This window comes from Fundulus heteroclitus, chromosome 1 (genome assembly GCF_011125445.2).
Source record: "Fundulus heteroclitus isolate FHET01 chromosome 1, MU-UCD_Fhet_4.1, whole genome shotgun sequence".
Taxonomy (NCBI): Eukaryota; Metazoa; Chordata; class Actinopteri; order Cyprinodontiformes; family Fundulidae; genus Fundulus; species Fundulus heteroclitus.
Genome location: NC_046361.1, coordinates 14,938,396 through 14,959,184, shown reverse-complemented (window position 1 = coordinate 14,959,184; position 20,789 = coordinate 14,938,396). Strand labels below are relative to the sequence as shown.

The 20,789-nt window shown below is 40.2% G+C and overlaps 1 protein-coding gene across 7 annotated transcripts in view; it reads left to right on the top strand.

Moving 5' to 3' along the window:
- The window catches only part of prdm16 (PR domain containing 16), a 231,265-nt gene that overhangs the window by 147,750 nt on the left and 62,726 nt on the right, over window positions 1–20,789 (top strand). The gene's annotated exons all lie outside the window — the stretch shown is intronic.

Here is a 20,789-nt window from a genome sequence, read left to right as displayed (position 1 = left end):
TGATGCTCCTTTTCATTGCTTTTTTTCTTCTTCTTCTTCTTCTTTTGAGTGATGTCATTCACATTTTCCCTTCAGAAACAAAGCTGATGTTTGGATGAAAATTATTTTATTTTATCAAGAAATCATTTGTACATGATCAGCAGTCGCATCACAGTCAATTAGGAAAATAATCTACCATACAATCTGCCTCCAAGTAATTAAAAAATGTATATGTTGAAAGAGATTGAGGCTGTTGTGCAAGCAATGCATCAGGTTTAGCATTTTTCAGGGCCTTTTCTGTGGACTCTGTTCAAACATTTGGTACCGACAAGAGAACATCATATGAATGAAGATGGTAACCATCATACTCTTTTAATGAATATTGGTCTGAAGATAGGCCCTTAATAGCTTTTCTGATCAGAATCTAACATTTCCTTTCATCTGCAAGTAAATAAGTAAGGTAACACAATCAAATGACAAACAACAGCTTTTAAACCTTTTAAAATAGTGCCATAGTATTCTGAGCTTTAAAAGAAGCATACACATTAATTATGTCCCCATAATCCAAAACAGACATATAGCATCAATTGGCCACTTTTTGGACATAAAAGACAATCAGGATTAATAAAAAAATAAAATAAACATAATTATTCTGTGTAACAGGTTGCAAGTCTTGTTAAATTACAGTTTGAAGTATAACAAGTTATGTTACTTCACATGGTTACTTAATTATAAACGTCTCCTTACAGAAGTAACAAAAAAAGACCCTGTTTGACACAAAGGGACCACAGATGATACTGGTTAGATTTGGAGTCAAGTCTTTTCCATCTGCTGTCACTTTTATACGTCCATCTGTGTCTGGTTAGGAACCCCTTTAAAGGCTACAGTAGGCTAAGGTGAGAGATATTTGATGAAGAAGGTCAAAGCTAGTCATGTGACGAGTGGGGCTGCTGCACAAAGAGATGTTTTTACTGCAGATTTATGATGTAAAAGCACTTGAGCCGAGGAAGCCATGGAAGACGATCCAGGTGTGAGTCAAATAGTCTAATACAGGGGGTGTCAAACTCACGGGCCGGTGTCCTGCGTGTGTTAGATCTGTCCCTGCTCCAACACGTGATTCAAATGACTGATTTACATCCTCAGTATGGCATCAAAGTCTGCAGAGGTCTACTCATTAAGCACGCCTTAAGTGTAGTTGTGTTGAACCATGACAAGACGTGAAATATGCAGGACGCTGGTCCTTTAGTACTGGCTTGGACACCACTGGTCTAATAGGTGGAGGTGTGCAGAAATGAACTGTGTATTTCTAACGAATTATACAACTTACTGCCTGCATGCCTGCCCTCTAAAATCGCACGCATGTTCTTCATCAAAGCATCATGATCGTCTGGCCTATATATAAAATCGACTAACCTTAAAAAGTTTCCATCAGGGAAAAAGAAGGCACACAAGAAATGTAATAACATAACCATCAAATCTTTTATTTTCTGAACCTGGATAGAACTGGCATTTGTTTAAATGTATGTCACTTTCAGTTTCTGGGAATTGATTCTCTTGCTGTTTTTATGAATGCCGCCTCTCGTCCTGATGCGGCACGTCATATGGAGTTAGGTGGTCCAGGGTTGAGGAGGAAATCCTCTAGGCTGAGTTGAGTCGCCGCTCAACAGTTTCCCCATTGTTCACTGTCTCATGTGCCCCCTTAAATCCCCCCTCCCAAAAAAAGTGAAGAACCCATCAGGCAGGCACTCAGTTAATCTCACAGTGTGCTACAGACAGCAGAAAGGAACAGAAAGGTGTGTATCTTGGTGAACTCTTGGAACAAAATCTGGACAAAAGATGTTCATTTCAGGTATAAATTAACATCTAAATTAACAGCAGCAGCTGTGTTTCTGTAACTATCCCATTTTACTGTGATCTGGGAAGAAATCAAAAAGAAATGTACCATTGCCACAATGTAAAAAGCAGAGGCTTTTGGTATGAAAATGTGCTTAAAGAACAATAGTTAAATATGTATACCATGTTATGTTAGTTATATACAGGGAGTCTAACAAGCCGATATTACCATATTTTTTGGACTATAAGTCGCTCCGGAATAAATTGAAAAAAAAAAAAAACATAATAAACAGGAAATGAACATATATAAGTCGCACTTATTTAAAAATTAATTTCACACAATCCAAGATAAAAAAACAAACTGACATTTAATCAGTTGGCTAAATAATATGGAGGAAACCTGGGAGGTTTAATGGGTACATTAGCATAAGAAGCCACCGATTCCTTACCTGACCTCGCCAGATGGATTTGCTCCGCATATCCATCTGGAAACCTTCCGTTGAAGTAATTTTGGGAAGGGGCGCAAATACTGGTTAGCTGATTGGCCTATGTTGGTGATAGACGGGCCAAATAAACCAATCAGATCAACGAAGCATATGACGTACTAACAGAGCGACGACGAAAACACAAGCCACAAGCCAAGCTACTCTTGCTGCTGCAGGTAAAGGCTCGTTAGCTCAGCAAAGAAATACTCTGTAATTCCGATAAAACTTGCTCGATAGCCACGCTAATGCTAGTTTCATCGGCTGAAGCCGCCATGTTGTTTAGACTGAACTGTCGCGCTTCCCGTTGCGTCACACCTCAACCCGCATCAAAGCCAACGCTGATTGGACGTTCGTTAGGTGAACTGCTCCAAATGTTCTTTAACGGAAAGTAGCCAGACTGATCTGCGAGTGAAACCTTGAAAGCTCGCGAGATCAGGATGGTCTCACGAGGCTAACCGATTCCTACCTGGAAAGTTCTCGTCAGCGCATGTCAGCGTAACGGGCCATTGCACTGAAAGTTGGGAAAATTACGCTGAAGTTAGACCGTGAGCGTAACGGTGCTACGTGCTAAGCTAACAGTAAGACACAAATGTTTCAGAGCAACATAAAGCTCACGTGCATCAGAGATAGTAGCTCTAAAGGACTGCAGTTGGGCAGCCATATTTTAAAAGGAGTTTTGGAAAAGGAATCTTGTGAAAGAAATGTTTTGTGGTTATAAAATCAGGACTTTTTGAGATTACTTAATGCCTCCACACAAGTAATCAGTCTTTGCTCTGTTGTATTTTTGCTGCTATATTTCGATGTTGTTTGTTAATGCTTGGAGCCGGTCTAAATTGAGAGCTCTAAGCTATGTGAGTGCTACTTTGTGCTGAATTTACACATCAACCTGTTATTATTTCGGATCAGTTTTGTTTATGTTCAGGCGATATCGTTCAAAGTGAGTAACCCATTTTGATGTATTGCCAGCTACATTCCCTGTCACTGTTGAGCAATGCATCGATACATCCATCCAGCCATTGTCTATCACTTATTCTTGCAGAGTTGTCGGGGGCTGTTGCCTTTCTCCAGCATTCATTGAGCGACTGGAAGGTACACCCTGTACGGCCCCCAGTCCATCATAGGGCGAAACAAACAGCCATGCATGCGCACACTCTCACAACTGAGGGTATTTTAAAGAGACCAATTGACCAAACCCTTATAATTACGGACTCTGGGGAGAAGCACCGAGAGAGAACCCCAACATTCACTGGGGAAACCATGCAAACTCCTTGCAGAAAGACCAAGGCTGAGACTCAAACCCAAGACCTTCTTTTTTCAAGGCAGCAGTGCTATTAACTGCACCCCCGTGCCGCCTCAACGCAGATATAAAGCTTTCACTCAACCCACCTCTCTCTATTCTCACTTTAGACATCTTAGAAACTATAGAGTGTTTTGGGAGTCTCACTTTAGTTTCTCAAATAAATGTTCTGCATGTGTACAGTCTTAAAACAGTGCTGCATTTGTCTGTGCTGAACCAAAAGGTCTATACTAACATTTTTGGGTAAAAATATATGGATCTTTACACCCCTAAAGAATATGCCATATGAATTTTTTACAATCATACATGAGCCTCACTAACTCACCAACTCAAGCCCTCTGTAATTGTAACCAGCAGCTACATAAAACTTACACAAACCAGAAGCAGAATTCTGTCTGCTCCGGGTTTTTTTTTTTTTTCCACTTTTATGTTAAACAGTCATGATGAGTGGTCGTCAGCTCCCTCCTTTAACAAAAAACTAACTCTGTCCTTCTGACTGTCCTTTTGCACCGAAAGCGATCCAAACAAACATCTGCCAGCTTTTTATTGTTCTGAAATTATCGAAGAGGCACAAGCTGGGATTTATTCTTTTTTTTTTTTACTTTAAATTATTGATAAAGCTAACTGTAGAACTTGTTCCAATAATGGACAGGTTTTTTTTTTGTTTTGCTTTTTACTAGTGAAAGTTTGAGTGTAAGAAAAAGACACATGTGGCAGCAAGTACAAAGGAGAAAATATGTAACAAGCTTCATACCAGGTGAGAAGTGAAGGAAGCACTTTTTAAAGGGCTTTCCTGGGTCACTGAGTGACCAGCAAACATATTAGTGACCCTGGGTTGTCAAGGACTGCACACAAAAAATGCACACCCTTACATAGACATAATACAATGTTTCTTTATGCGGCACAAATACATGCATACAAATGCACACACACTCAGAGCAAGACACCGGAGGGGGAATGTTCTCTCACGGCGGTGGTGCTGGTAATTGAATCAAGCCAAAACCGAAGTTTGCTCAACTCTCCCGCCTCCCACCCTACACCCACAACCCCTTGTTTCGTTTCCCCGACTGCCCTTCCCGCCCCAGCCTTAAAAAGGTAAGCCTTGTGGCTGATGGAAAGCAGATGTGGACTGAGCGCTGCACGGTAAAGGTGCAGAGTCAGGCCCCCACATCCACCCTTGGCCAGGAATATATCTTCATTGAGAATGAGAGGGGTGTCCACTTACATCTGCTACAGCTCATCAAATCACACTCATCTGTGCGCAAAGGAGAGTAAAAGGGTTAGCGTTAACGAGTATGTGTGTGTGTGTGTGTGTGTGTGTGTGTGTGTGTGTGTGTGTGTGTGTGTGTGTGTCTGCGTACGTGTATGTGTGTGGACCCCTGGGATGTGACTGACACCCATCCCTATCACTATACCCTGACAGCTCCGCACGTCTGGCTCCAATATCCCCCCACTGTTTCTGCGGAAACACCATCCCATGCAACCACTGCATAGTGATACTTGTTAGCGTTCGCCCGTCTGTCCACATGCGCGTGTATGTGTGTGTGTCATTGCCGAATATTTCAGCAGGAAAACCGGCTCACACAAAGATAATAATGACAGCACAGACAAATATATCTGTCGTTTTTTTTTTTTTTTGTATTTTTTTGCAAAAACAGGACATTAAAAGAAAAGAACATGTCTTGTAAACGTGTCTTTAAACGAAACGACTGAGTTAATTTTGCTGAAAAGCACAGAAAATAGGGGGAAAAAAAGCAAATTTAAGGTGTAATCTAAGTGGGGGATGAAGTGAAACAACCTAAATAATATTGTCAAATGTTCATATGTACTTTCATTAAATAAAATAAGGGAACTGCATTTTATACGCTGCATAAAATGCACACTTTCCTCCGCCAATTAAAAATAACATCCCCTCCTCTGCCCTACATGTGGGTACCCAACAGCACTTTGTCCCAATTACGCTTTTTACCAGGCATTTTCTATTTTAGATTGTCATACTATAGATATATAATTATGGTTTAAAACACTATATGTTAAGTTTAAATCTGGCTTGTCTTGTGAAAACCAAGATCTTACAGAGCTGTAATTCTCTCCAGCTGTGGTGTAAAACTTGCGGAGGGGTTTGAGGATCTGGTGCAACGACTAGAATAGTTTTTAATACTTTGCTCTGTGTGGCATACTTTAAGATTTCCAATACTAAGGTTGCTCCTTTAGATAGAATGCACCTTGCAGAACGAGATAGATGTTTAAAATAGTTTGAAAATGCTCTGGTTTGTGGTACAATAGTTCAAAAAGCCTTACCATCCAGTTTTGTTTAGATCTGAAATGTGTTGTTCTCTTTTACTAACCAGCAATCTGTTACCTTTATTTCTTCCTACCGATTGTTTTGTTAAATGAAAAGGAATTTAATACAGTGGTGTAGCGAGATTCTGCGGAAAGAGATCCTGCGATATGAAACTGCCACAATATTTGTTATCATAGCGAAGCGTATCTTTCGAAGCGCTGTCCAGTGGCTATCAGCAGGACTTTGCATGGTAAATTAAATGTAAGCCCTTAGTATGATCCCCAGATTTAAGGAGTGTGCTTTAAGTTTGTTACATGTTGTATCAATTCTTGAGACCCTTCATTATTAAGGAGGAAAGGAAGGAGTTCTTGACTTGCCCGGTTTTATTGGGAAAGTTCCAGAAACCCCCTGTCAAATTTAAATAGTTTATGCAGCAGCGTTTTGAATATCAGGTAGAAAAATAAAGATTAATTAATTATTAGACCTACACTGCTAAAGTAAAGGGTTATTTCAGAGTTTTCCCTATGTCTGGGCTGCATGTGATCATCTCCAGTTTAAAATCTACAAAAAACTTTAGAGTGATGAAATTTGGGCTGGGCAATTCTTCACCGAACAGAAATTCTTAAAAACGCAATTTCTGACTGAGAAATTATTCTGAAACCCTTATTCTATTTAAGTAAACACAAAAATAGGGATGCTAAATGCTCAAATCTTGTCAGTTCACTGCTGTGAAACCAGTGTTGTGCAACTACTCATCTCTTAAATTAAATGTATTGTTACACTCTGAAGTGTTCCTATTGCTTGTTTTCACTTTGTTAGTCCAGTTTTTGCTTCTTCCCATCCACACCATCTCAGCAAAAAAACACGATCTCTGGCACTTTCCCTTCCTTTGATCATTCTCTTGCCTTTAGTTCTCCCTCAAGGAGTTTGTTACTTGCTGTGTGCAGAAAAAGGAAAAGAGAGCAGAGCGCACTGCTACCTGTCAAACTCATCAGTTTGTTAGGCACCAGGGAAAGAGAGAAGTGTTGCGGGGAAGAAGAGCGAGGCATTAAATTTGACTGCATAAGTCGTGGCAAGATCATAAAGAAACATTTGCTCTTGTCCAAGAATATACTTCTTATATGTCTTTTACTTTATTATTTTTATTTCAAAAGTTACGTGAAATTTGGGATGCATTAAATTGTGTTTGAAATGTGTTAAAGTCTTCGCTTGTGTGATCAGCTATGCCAAAAGTAATCAATACATTAATGCGATAGATTTGCATATGAAAAGTCAGCATGTAAGAGCATCAAGTTATCTTTAGGACACTAAGTTTGGTCTTTTGATCTCAGTGAATGTCAATTAGTTAGCAGTTGAATTAGTTTAATGGAAAAGAAAAGGGAAAAAACTAAGATGTAACAAACAAAGATTTTCTAGCCAATTTACAATCATCAATTTTTTTCCAACACTCTACCCGCCAATACAGCTTTTTAGCAGATTATGATTATTTATATCAAAAGCAGTAAAGGAATGAAGGCAGCAAGGCAGTCTCTCGTTGCCATCACTAAAACTTAACAAATAATCCACTTTCTTCCTCTAGACCAAAGGACTGAGGTATTTGTACAGATGAAATACGACTTGCCTGTGCTAAACAGCTTTGCAGTTAAACAGAATTTGACTATTGTTTTAAAATTGCGTTTAGCAGATTATCAGTGTTTAGTATGATTTGCATTAACAGCTGATTCTTCTTTACACAGTAGAAGAAATATTGACTAATATTCCAACACGTGCCCAAACTCTTCTGTTGTTTATTCCCTGGTTAACTGAAGCTGAAGGCTGCATGAAGAGTCATGATCAATGCAGCTCATACAGGAAGAAAATCTGATTTGTTCATTGTATACTGGGTTTGTGGTAATTACCCACTTTTTGACACAGAATACTCTCTCACTATGTTAAAGAGGACCAAATCAACAAAAAACATTTGTAGTTTAATTATCTTCCATCAAAACTTTAGGTTGTTGAAACCACTTTTAGACCATTTATGATTGGGAGATTATAAGACACGTCTAGGCTTTTTTTTGTGTGTGTGTGTGTGTTTTTTTTGTATCAACATTTTGCCCACAAAATGGCAAACTAGTTATCAGAAGAAAAAAAAAACATTTCAAAGGCTTTTTAATTGATTAACAGTTGGGGGGGGGGGGGGGCACAAAAACTACAAAGCGTCCTTAATTAGTCTTGAAAGGCGCAGAGACAAAACCCGATGACAGAAAAGGACTGCGAGATAAAATACAGATGAAGCAACAGATGAAAAGTCAAGATAGTAGACAAGCATGAGACAGACAGGGAGGAAAATCCCAGCCTGAGCCAAAGAGGAAAGAATGAGAGCCAAAAACAAGGAAGGAAGGAAACGAGGAGATGCAGGAGCAGTGCAAGAGGAGATGTCCCCAGGGAGAGATGGGTAGGGCGAGTAAGCGAGTAAGTAGCCCACTGACAGACAGACTGCACCGGAGATGATTGGGGAAATTCCCTCTGTGCACACATTCAATAAAATCAACCAGCTGCACAGTGCGCAATCTACCAATCTGTGTTTGTCTGTATACATGCACACCGTGTAACTAAGACAGTCAGAGGGGTGTATTCACTTTATGCAGTGTATTCTACCCTGAGGACTCCACGTCTATTCTATCTCATGCAAAATCACTTACACAGACGCTCTGTTGGGACACGCTCACACATACGAATGACCCCAAATTTATTCAGATTCGTAGTCCTCCCACATTGTCAGTTAGCCAGGAGCACTTCTAACTTGGATGGGCTTCGGCTGAATTTTTCAACATTATTTTGTCTTAATATCATTCTGTATCCGATGTCTTTTAGACACATGTGGTTTCAATGTCTCAAACACTTCCTACACTCCTCCCGCTCGCTGCTGTCTTCTGCAGATGAAGGCGAGTGCAGCAATACTCACGTCACCATTTCTGCATAACCAAACTGGGTACTTAATCCAGAAAAGTTCAACTTTTTTTTTCACATAAAAAAATGCTCAGTTTCAGGGAAGTCTTTAACATGCAGCGTTTGATGTGATATTTGATATGATTTTGCCAACGTTTCTTGTGACTAGAAGTTACAGTCCAGGTTTTGGAGCGCTTCGACTTCAAATCTGATAAAGAATCTGTGGAGGGAGGTGAAATTAGGGAGACAGCAAGGACGTCTGCCAACCTCAAACACTTGGAGCTCATCACTAAAGATGAAGTCACAAAATACGCAGAGAGTGGACGCACCCAGAAAGCTGGCGCAGTTGGTAGTACTGTTGCCTTCTAGAAGAGGTCCTGGGTTCAAATCCTGGCCTGGGGTCTTTCTGCATGTGTGGATTCTCTCCAGGAATGCTTTATGGGTTACTAGCTAGTGTGGTTGCATGTCCTGTGTTTCTGTGATGGGCTGGTGACCCATCCTGGATGTACCCCCATCACTTGACCAGTGAGCTGGCCTTGCAGCCCTGCACAGATAAGCAGGTATAGACGATAGAAGGTTTAAATGAGTAAAATTGATTAGCTTGAAGAGATATTTATTGAAAAATTACTTTTTGTTCCACTATAAAAAGTTTATTTTCCATAGTTGTCGTCCTAGACTATGATCTTGTTCTGACTAGATTAATTGTTATTGTACTTGGGTACATAATAATACAGAAATTAATATTTTTTTTTAGACTTAAGTGGATAAAAACACTTAACCTTGTTCACATTATTTTTTTTCTGACCCCAGCCTGCATCACCAATCCCTTGAGACATAGACATTGTGTTGTCTTTAAAAAGTGAAAACCAACCAATCAATGTTCTTGTAGAAAAGCATAGAAATTGTGTGGATGTACAGGAAAAAAATCACTGAACACCTTGTCGAGCTTGCTTTGAAGGGTTTGGCTGTAAGAGAGGTGGTTACAAGCACTTTTCCTTAGAGAAAATAGGATTGAATTCATTCAAGAGTAAAATGTCATTGTCATTGTCTGAGTGCCATTCAGGCCCTTAAATAGTATTTTATTTGACCCTCTGTTTGATATTAACAGATCAGCGTTAGGATGACCAAGAGACATTTCATGCTCACAGAAATCTTCACTTCTTACTGAAAACTCTGTCAGATGCCTCCGAGCCGCGCTTCTCAAGTTTCACTATAGTGAAGGATGAACTTTTGACGTTACAAACTGGTAAAACAAGAGAATCCCAAAGTGGGCGCATAAGCGGGAGAGACAAGCAGAGGAAGAGAGAAGATGGGAGGCAGAAAAGATCCATGGCCTAATCTGACAGCCCCCCACAGTGTGGGGCTAAATATGACACCTCTTCACCCCAGCCCCTGTCTTACAAGGAAAGAATAAGAGACAGAGGAAAGTAGAAAGAGACAGAATACTTGGTAGTGACCCGCCTCGACCCTGCCAGCTCTTCTTGACCTCCCTTGTAGCCCCATGCCGCTTAATTCTCCCTAATTACATTCCTCACTGACAGAAACTTGGCCCCCGACCACCCTCGCAAAAGGCCCAGGTAGCGAATCCCTTCGTACGCCGCGGCCGAGGACCCATGCAGTGTCATAGGCAGATGGGGCGGGGAGGGGGGGGGGGGGGCGGTGGGGGTGTGGGGACGTGGCATGCGATGACAAATTAATTAATACAAGCACAGGAGAAAATGTATGCGCAACACATATTGGAGTTTAGGTGGCTACTTGGTATGTGGTCCACCTTTCCATTTACTGGTATATCCAGTAAGCTGCGCTGGGCGCTGTTATGACAGGCAGTGATGGATGGTGTTTAACACTGGACTCAGCAGAAAGCGGCGAAGGGGTCGGGGTGGGGTCTGCACCTCACTCACTTTTTACAGACTTCAGCATGGGCGTCTCTCTGTGTTGGACGCCTGACAAATAGGGCAGAGTAAAATTTCTGGTGATTAAAAGGCAGAATAAATAAACTACGTTCAAAAGGGCCAAATAGTGGAAAATGTGTAAACTGTGATTTCGGCAAATATACCGGACGGAAAGAGTTGAAGACGTTATAGGAAAGCAATTCTCTCTGGCAGTTTTTTTTTCTTTCTTTTTTTTTTTATCAGATATTGTATTCTCAAGCCAATGTGTGCTTCAGCTGCACGGGATAGGGTTACCGGAGTTCGCCAGCAGTTGTCTTTACAACGTAATTAGGGACTTTTCATCCTATTGGCCTCAAAATGACCAACCTCTCCTGCTTGGAGGGCTGAATTTTTGATGGGAAATTCTCTCGCAAACAGAAAACGGATGTACCGATGCGCTGTTTCTCAGGTTACAGCTTATTTCTAATATTCGTTAATTATATAACAGTTGGTGTGACGTCAAATTGTATGCTGCAGGTACATTAAACTGTGACACTAAGCTGCCTCGCTTTTCACTTACTGGGCCACACCAATTTATCTCAGACCATTAACCAAAGTTCAAATGTCACTTCTGAAAGAGTGAATTGTCGCAAAAAAAAAACCTGTGCATACCCCTGGCAATTTCCAAGGTTCAACCCAATACGACAGAGCTGGCCCTGCATTTGATATTCCATAAACATAATGGTCTCATGTGACTATGTGTAGATAAATATCACGGACTTAGCCTTAGGGAGAGAAAAGAGGGGGACGTTCCTCCGTTTTTTTTTTATATCACATAATACAGCTCTTGTGTTCCCACAGAATACAAGGGGGCCTTCTCTTGGCCCCCTCTGCTAAATCCCTCAGCTATCTTTCAAACAGTGATAGTTACGGAAATTAGCGGCGCAGAAATCCATAAGCGTCCATCATCGGAGGGCTTATTAGCGTCTTTGTGAGGTTATGAGGGGAGGACAGAAGGCCCAGAGCGCTGTGGGGGCTCGGCAGGGACACTAGCTTGACACAACATGCAGACACACACATCCAGATGAACACCGTCATGCAAGCGGACGATTATTTAGATAAACACAACACACACCAGTGCAAATATGCAAGAAGGGACATTTTAGCAGAACCCACTATGGTTATGAATCTGGTTATATATTACAATGTTTGGACACCTGTCTAAGATGTCAGACTTTATAAGAACAACATGATACAGTTTGTCCTGATGCATCTAATTTTTTTGTATAATACACTTAGCTCAACCTGGAAGATAGAAACGTCATGTTGTTTATTGACTTCATAGATTATTGGTGAGAATTGGTCACCGTCAACACAATTGAGGCCTGGTAAGGCAAGGGAAGTTTATTTGTATGGCACATTTCAGTAACAAGACAATTCAAAGTGCTGGTAGGAACTTTTGTTAAACAGGATTATCATTGATGTTTGTTTGAATCAAAATATCTCTGGCTTCAGAGGATTTCTACTCAATGACATACCGACTACTTTTCCCCCTCATTAGTCTAGCTGTTATAAACCATATTAACCCTTTAGCATCAGTAAGATTGTTGTCATTTTAAAAGTAATTATCCGAATGCAGTGAATTTTGGTCCACTTAGATTTAGGATCTGCTCTCTCCTTGCAATCTTGTATAATTTTGGCTATTCCCACCTTAGATCTTTGCAACTTTAAACGTGCTGTCTATGGTCGAAACTAAGGATGTCTTTATATGGAATTTTGTCATTTAACTCAGGATTTAGCAATAGTAGGTCCCAATATTGTTCAGGGTTAGAATTAATGGAATTAATCTCAACCTCAGTAACTTTAACAGGGAATAAAAAAAAAAAAAAACACTGCATCTCATCAGCATGACACGGTCTACATGAGTATGGTCATTGTGTACCAGCGATGTACTGGATGCTGAGGTTTTCTTGATAGCCACAGATTCTCTGTTCTAATCTCAGTTTCTACAGGCCAGCCTCTATATGATACTTCAGGTTAGCTAGGACATACCATAAGGTTCTGATGACGCATTACCTGAAATGCGCACAGCTTAGAATGCTGTTATATATAAGTTGTCACAAGCTGCTGTTGCCTTCAGTAAATTTGAGTCTTGCTCCAACTAAGGTTTTTATACAGAGTAGTTTCTTTAATGGCCAGGCTAGTTCTGCTTTGTTAGGATGATTGATCATGTGTCTCATAAGTCAGGAACAATTCCGGATAAAGTTACTCTCTTTTTTTTTTTTGACAATTAGCACTGGGTCCTGAAGGTTAGTATATTCAGTAACTAAAGCGGTTCACATGGTCCAGACAGGGAGCTGCAGCAGCCAATACAGTCCCTCTTTAACTGCAAACATCATTAGAAATGGTGAAAAAAGCTTCAGATATTAGGAAGAATTTGCAGATTTGTTAGACTAACAGTGAAAAAGTACTGTGTCTATAAAGGCTTGGTGGCAATGCTGCTCACTTAAACTCACAGACACTTTTGTGTTTTAATATTGTGTTGTGCCAGTTATTTGAAAAGGCCTTGATTGGAATCCAGAACTGATACTTTGAATCAGATTTTATAAACATTGTTAGATATGAAATATATCTACCTGTGTCACAAATCACAGGTTTACCTTCTCATCCTAAAGTTATTCTTTTTGCAGTAGTGCTAAATTTATTTGCCTTTTTGTCAATGAAAGATACTCTTCATTGATTTTGCTCCAGCAGCATTTCTAGTATTTATTCTAATCGATTATTTCTTTCTTTTTTTTAAGTATTGTATGTTGATGTTTTTTTCTGAGCTTATATTGACAATTCTGAGTTATAAGACAATGTTTACAGTGTATACCTTATGGAAAAACATAAGTCCTAAGGATAAACACATGTGGTAAAGTAAATCCTAATTACTTTTCAAAATGTGCTATAGCCATGCTTTACCTTGCTGAGCACACATACACTGAAAAGCAAGGAGATTCACAAGCCAAGCAGAATTTCCATGCAACAGAACTTCCTGGTAGCCTTTCCCATCTCATTTTACTTTAGTTTCCTTTGCATGCACGTGTGTTTGGCCCTCTGTGCGTGTGTGTGTGTGTGTGTGTGTGTGTGCGCGTTGGGGTGGTGGGGGATAATAAATAGCGGCAGACATGGACATCGATTTTGGTAATAACACGGAGAGCAGAGCAGAGGCAGTGGTAGACGTCAGCCTGAGGTCCATCCATCTATGAAACAGGACATGCCAGTAATAGGAAAACACCACACACCGTTATGGCCAGGGGCAAAGCACACAGGCAACTTATCACAGCACTGAACTTTGATGCTTCATCGCACGCAAGGGAGAAAATATATATAATTCCATTATTTCTTCACAGATGATGAGACACAGGCAGGGTGTTGGTGTGTGTGTGTTTGTTTGATCTGTGGGGTGTTGTATTGTTGTGAGCCAAAAAAAAAAATGGAATCTTGCCCACATGTACGCATTATTTTTTGCTGACTTGGAAATGCGCTAGTTTATTTATTGAATTAATACAATACATTTTCTCGCTTGAAATGTGGGCTCTCCTGGGGTTAGGGCCAATTGACTGCACTGTGAGCGTTTGAGCATCTGTGTGCTGAAGTGCAACCTATATGTCTTTGTAATCATACCTTAACGTATATGCCACATTCTTAGATTATGCGTTTATTTCGATTTGAGAATATCTGGCTTTGAGCCCTCCATGCTGACGACTGGTTACCCAACACAGTATAATACCAGGTCAAAGGTCAGGTTCAATGCGCCATAAAATAACGCACGTAACAGTAAACCCGTAGTCTTTCTATTGTCCAGAACAGCTGGTTGGTCATGGTAGATAACATAATGATGATGTATTCCACTTTGTTTTATCTCTGTTTGTGGATGTCTATTTTCTTTGAAAACACAAACAATGGTAGTTTATAGTCTAAGACCAGTCTAAAAGTGTGATTACTCTGCAGCTTTTTTTCTTTGTTCTTTCTCTCCTTATTTTCTGTAAAGGCTAGATATTAAAACAAACATAAAAAAGTATTGGTAAGTAAATGATAAGAGGGCAGTTTACTTAATTTGACTGGGCAAAGGCCTTTCATACCAGTTTGTGACATTGGGCACAGACTAGCTAACTTCTGAGCCATTTGACTAAGCATGTCATGATATAAGCACAATGGCTTTTTCTTTGTTTCATGTGACTATATACGCAGTAGCTGTTAATAATACATTTAATACAAAACTAAATTACTCCCTTACAAAAGCTCAAGTAATTTATATATATATATATATATATATATATATATATATATATATATATATATATATATATATATATATATATATATATATAGTCAAACACATCAGAAGGACCCTATTGAAGATCATAATATTAGATAGAAACAATGCATTTTGATTTTCCAGTTAAAGTGTATTTAAAACAATGTTTTATGTCAAACTTGATCTTTGCTTGTAAAAATACATAAAAAGAGTTACATCAATTTCTGCACAATTTATAAGTTGCTTGTTTATTTTATTTACAAGAGAAAGTTAGCATCAATATATATACAAATGTTTTTCCTTGACATTATGGGTACTGTTTCTTTTTAAAAAAGCTTAAGAAAAAAACAAAGCTTACCAGACTAAATACAATGAACAATATTTGCTCCGGCATTTTCCCCCCTCCTAGAATAGGAATGGATTGTTTGTGGAGAACACTCAAAATAGATGCATTATAAGTCTGTGGTGTTTTCCATTCTGTCATCAATTGTGTCTTTTTTTTCTCAACACTCATTTACAGCCATGACTGCAAATTGTCACAAACACACATACTTGTAGCAGGAAACGAGAATGAGTGTTCATATGGTGTTTTCACTAAATACAGTGCTATACATAAAACACATACTTTTATTGGATAAGCTGGACTCCATGATCTCTGTATAAAGCTCAGAGGATTTTGTTAAAAACAAAAACAAAAAAAAGATAAAGATCCATGTCTTTCAGGCAGCATCTCTTACCATAGCTCACAAGGTACCCTGGAAATATTGCCAATCCATCACAGGACTAACACCCAGAGAAAAACAGCTTTTATCACACACAGTATTATCCAGAAATTCAGTTAACTTAACATGCATCTTATTGAACTCTGGCAGGAACCATTCACACACAGAGAGAGCATGCAAACTCCACACAAAAACGACCCTGCTCTGATTGGAGCTTTTCGCACAACATCTGTGCTAACAGCTGTATTGTCTAGCTGCTGACCACGATTAAATCGTACCTACAGTCTGTCAGAAAATAGTTAATTTCTCTTTGTGGATTTTTTTATTACATAAAGACAGCTCCTTGTTACTGAAAAGCTTAAAATCTACTTTGTTTTGGAAATCACTGCAAACAAGAAAAGTAAGAAGTTGTGAAACAGAAGGACAGAGATGGGAGCAAAGCTATGATCATGCAGCTTCAGCACATGGAATGACACGACTGTCAAAGCTATCAAAAGAAAAAAAACATCAAATGGGGATAATAAATCTGCATTTATAAAAGTTATAAAATGTCTGACTATGAAGGTTCATTTGTCACAAAGAGCCTTGCAAAAGCCCTCATACCCATTCAAGGTGGATTTTTATCTCATTTTGTCACATTACAACCACAGGCGTCAATGTATGTTATATGATAGACCAACAAAAAGTAGCAAATCAATGAAAAGTGGAAGTGAAATGACACATGGTTCTCAAGATGTTTTTACAAGCAGAAATCTGGAAGAAAGAAAAGTGTGTTCACCCCCAATTTGGACTATAGCCCATTGACACAGTTGTGTGCCTGAAAAATGGAAAGAGTAGTGATGTTGTAATTGGAAAGTTCTGGATTCGATTTCAGCTTCCTCCACTGTGACATGTCGATGTGCTCTTGGGCAAGGCACTAAATCCCTGGTTGCATACCGCTCGCGGTGCTTAATGTGGTTGCTTTTGAGAATCTGATGGGGTAAGAGCAGCTTAAGTGTATAGCGTTTTTCAAGTCTTGTATGACTGGAAAAGTTACATGAATTTAGTCCATTTACCTTTACTCTGATATCTCTAAATAGTGTCACAACCCACGGACCAATGTTTTCTGTGCTACGGAACACAGAAAGCGTGTGGAAAAAGGCAGTTTGGACAAAATAAGTCCCAAAATGAACTTTTCCACCTAAGAGCAAAGCACATGGTTGCTGAAAACCAACAGTGAGCATCACCCTGATATTCTACACGGGGGATTGTGGTGACAGCATCATGCTGTGGGAATATTTTTATTCAGCAGGGACAACTGGTCAGATTTGATGGGAAGATGGATGCAGGAAAATACAGCGTAATCCTTGAAAAAAACCTGTTAGAGGTCCCTAAAGACTCAAAACTCGGGAGATGGTTAACCCTCCAGTGGGACAAGGACCTGAAAAAATATCAGTTTTTCAGATCTTTATCTGGAAAATTATTTGAAATAAATTATTTCAAATAATTATTTCAATTATTTTTTACAGCATCGCATAAAATCCTAATAAAATTCCACGGATGCTTGTAGCTTTTACATGGCAAACATTGCTGTCTTTCCTGAAGGTTAGATGATGCAGTGCTTGATATAAATCCATTCTCCTTAGACAGTTGAATTTCTATGTCACAAATGGCCCAGTTGTCCACTTCTCAGGTCTCTGCACTTGATGCTGCACATAGGGAGTCAGTAACATTTTCCATAAAAGCACTAAATCACTTCCTCCTTCACTTAATCAGTCTCCTGCCTCTATACCTTCCTACAAATAAACCTATAAAAAGTGCTGATTCAAGCCAAAAAACCCCAGCACAAGTGAGTGCGTCTTTGTGAGGGTGTGCATAAGTGCATAAGTGTGTGTGTGTGTGTCAGAGGGAAAGAAATCAAGAGCGAGAAAAGTGCGGGTGGGGGTGTCTGAGAGGTGGTAGGGGTAAAGGGATCTGTGAATGGTGTGAAAAGTATTAAGTGCCAGTAATAATTGGAAGTGGGCCTAGAGAATCCAAATATAATCTTACAGCGGGAACTCTTGTAATACATTGGTTCTGGAGACAGGCCCAGAACACGCACAAATACACACAGACACACACACACAAATATACACACACACTTTCTCTCTCTCACACACACACACACACTCACACACACTGATTTCTGGAACAAGGGAACATGTTATGCCAGACGCTGACCGTGCGTGTAGTTGCTAACCCATAATCCTGCGAATGTCTCCCGTTATCCTTTTTTTGGCCTTGCAACAGTGTTTTTCCCCGATTCTTCTGGAGAAATGTCTTACTTCTGGCAGTTTTCACGCAGGACTTTACATTAATATCACTAAAGAGATGTGACGGTCCAACAATTTTCCTAAACATCCATCAGTTAGCAATCAGCAATAACTAAGTCAAGTAGAATTAGTTACTGTGCAAATGTTGTATTACTAATTTATATGTGAAACAATTATCACAATAATTGCTATCTATTCCAGTGGAGGACAAAAGGACGTCCCTTAGGCTGGTTTAGCAGGTGCCAGCAGTAACTTGTCAATATCTGTTACGAGGAAGCTGGTGGTTGGCCTAAGCATTCCAGCGGCAAGCCTACCTCAGGTCCCTTGGCTCATGCTATAGGTCCCACCACAGAAATGCCAGCTGTAACTCTTTTGCTCCACACAGACACACACACACACAGCTGTTTGCTTTCTTGCTCCACCAAAAATGTATTTTTAGCCAACGAAGTTTTCAAAACCTCACCGAGCGCCCACTTTTTTTGCCTGATGGCAAGAGTTGAAGGTTTTATTTTAGGGGAACTTTTATTCCCAGTCTTAGGGAAGCAGGTACGGCTGTTGTTTTGCGGCCTCTGCTACCATGGCGGCGGGGAAAGAACTTCCTAGGCATGACCCTTTTTTTTTTTTTTTCTTCACTCTTCGAGAGTTTCTGGGAATTTCTCACCAAGAAAGCAGATTTGTGGCGCGTTAGCCGCCCTTACTTTAATCTTTTTCTTTTTTTTTCCCCCACTCGCTTGGAAGTGCTATTAAAACACTTCCACACTTACTATATTGCATGCAGTCGATGAATGACCCACCTAAGCAGAGATGGTGGGGATTTCCTCTGTTTTCAGTCTCACATGTAGGGCAGAGTGCTGGCTGCTCCTGCTCGGCCTGCTTTGTGTCACCATAATTCCTTCAAATGAGAAGGCGAAATGAGTCTCCCTTACTTTACGGTGCACACTTGCAGACCCCATATCAGATGCTTCGCTCTCTGCACACCAGTCACAAGCACTTCATTTTAATACTTACCCCCACCCCACCCCACTCCACCCCGGGCCTCACTTTGTTTGCCATTTTAGAGCGTGGATCTCCCCCAGCTCTGTGGACGATGGTAGGAGCGAGCCGCTTCTTGTTCAGCCAGCAAACGCTTACAAAATGACTTTGTAGTTTTTTCCCAAGCAAAGAATAACCATAGCGAGAGGTTACCGCGCAGTCTCTCCGTCTGCTATGCTTGCCCCCTCCGACACCAGTGTTTTCCCAAGTATGTAGAATTCCTCCTCCTCTCCATGAACCCCTTTTCCCATTTTTCCAAGCGCCACACTAAATCTCCCCAAACACCTGCCGTTTATTTTTCCTCCGTTGTTGCTTTCGCTGCTCTTCACCTCTCTGAGTTTTTCCTCTTTCACCTCTGAACTCCGACTGTTTTCCCTCCGTCTCCCATGGCACCTTGTTCGCTTTTTTTGTAAAATCTTGTCTGTGCTTGTATGTTTACCTGAGAGACGGCAGCTTTCAATAAACCCCGGCCTCCGCACTTGCGTTCGCACCGGCTTCTTCCTACGGACACGCAGGCCTCTGTAATTACTCTAAGATAAGCACCCTGCCTCACACGTGCACATGTGTTAGGCAGAAGTAAGCTGCATGGAAAGAATCACACCAAAGAATCCTGGTTTTTTTTTTAAACAATTTCACATTCTTCCCCGATGTATTTTAGACGTGATGTCTGTACCAAAGCAGTGGGGAGGTGGAAGAAACTCTCAACAAGTCTCCAGTTGGTCGTGCTCTCCATAAATCTGCTTTTTAGACAAGATTCAGTCTAAAGATGAGGCTTACACAAGATTTCTTCTCCAGATTTGTGCAGAACAAGAAAGCCATTGTTGAAATGTAAGATTTAAAATATGTAGGGACAGAGCAGACATGCAGGAAATGTATGCTGGTCAGATGAGGACAAAATGTAACGTTCTGGCCTGCAAAGAAAATGCTACGTGGATGAAAAATAACAAAGTACGTCACCTTGAACAGACCACGCCCACCGCAGTGTGTGGTGGCAGCATCATGATCCTAAACACACAACCACACGTTACAACAGAGTGGTTAAGATCAAGCATATTGTTGTGCTACAATGACCCAATCGGGTCCAGACGGAAATCAAATTCAGAATTTGTGGCAATAGCTGAAAAATGGTTGAGCTATTTTTAAGAAAAAAAAAAAAGGTAACAATTTTCATCCCTAAATGCGCAAAAGCTGCCAGAGACAAGCCCCAAAATACTGCTTTAAATGCAACAGAGGTTCTAGAAAATGTCAACTGTTTAGTGCTTAATGATTGTTAAATTCTTCATAACTCTGCAGTTGTTATTTGGAAAAAAATGTTCAAAAGCACAATTTTCTTTTCACTTCACAACTATATATTACTATATACCACAATACAATTGCTTTGAAGTTTTGCGTTGTAATGGGATGAAATATTAAAAAGCTCAACATTGCTGTATGATTACTTTTCAGTGGACTGTGTTTGGTAGGCAGACAAGCTGCGAGGTGATAGCGCTGACCACATATCAAGTTACTCCCTCGGTTTCAGCAGGTGGCTGCTGGAAGCGGTTGGTGGAAGGAAAAGTTAAAAGTCGCACTGCAGAATAAGCAGAGATAACGTCAGATGTGAGCAGGTTCTATGCTTAATTTAGGGTTTTGCATGAAGCCATAGCTGGCACTAAGATAAAGGACAGGTCAGGTACCGGCTTTAGTGATGAAAGGGCCATCTCGAGGGAGGAGATCGAACTTCACGTGCACACACACAGACTACCTGAAGGAGAACAATTC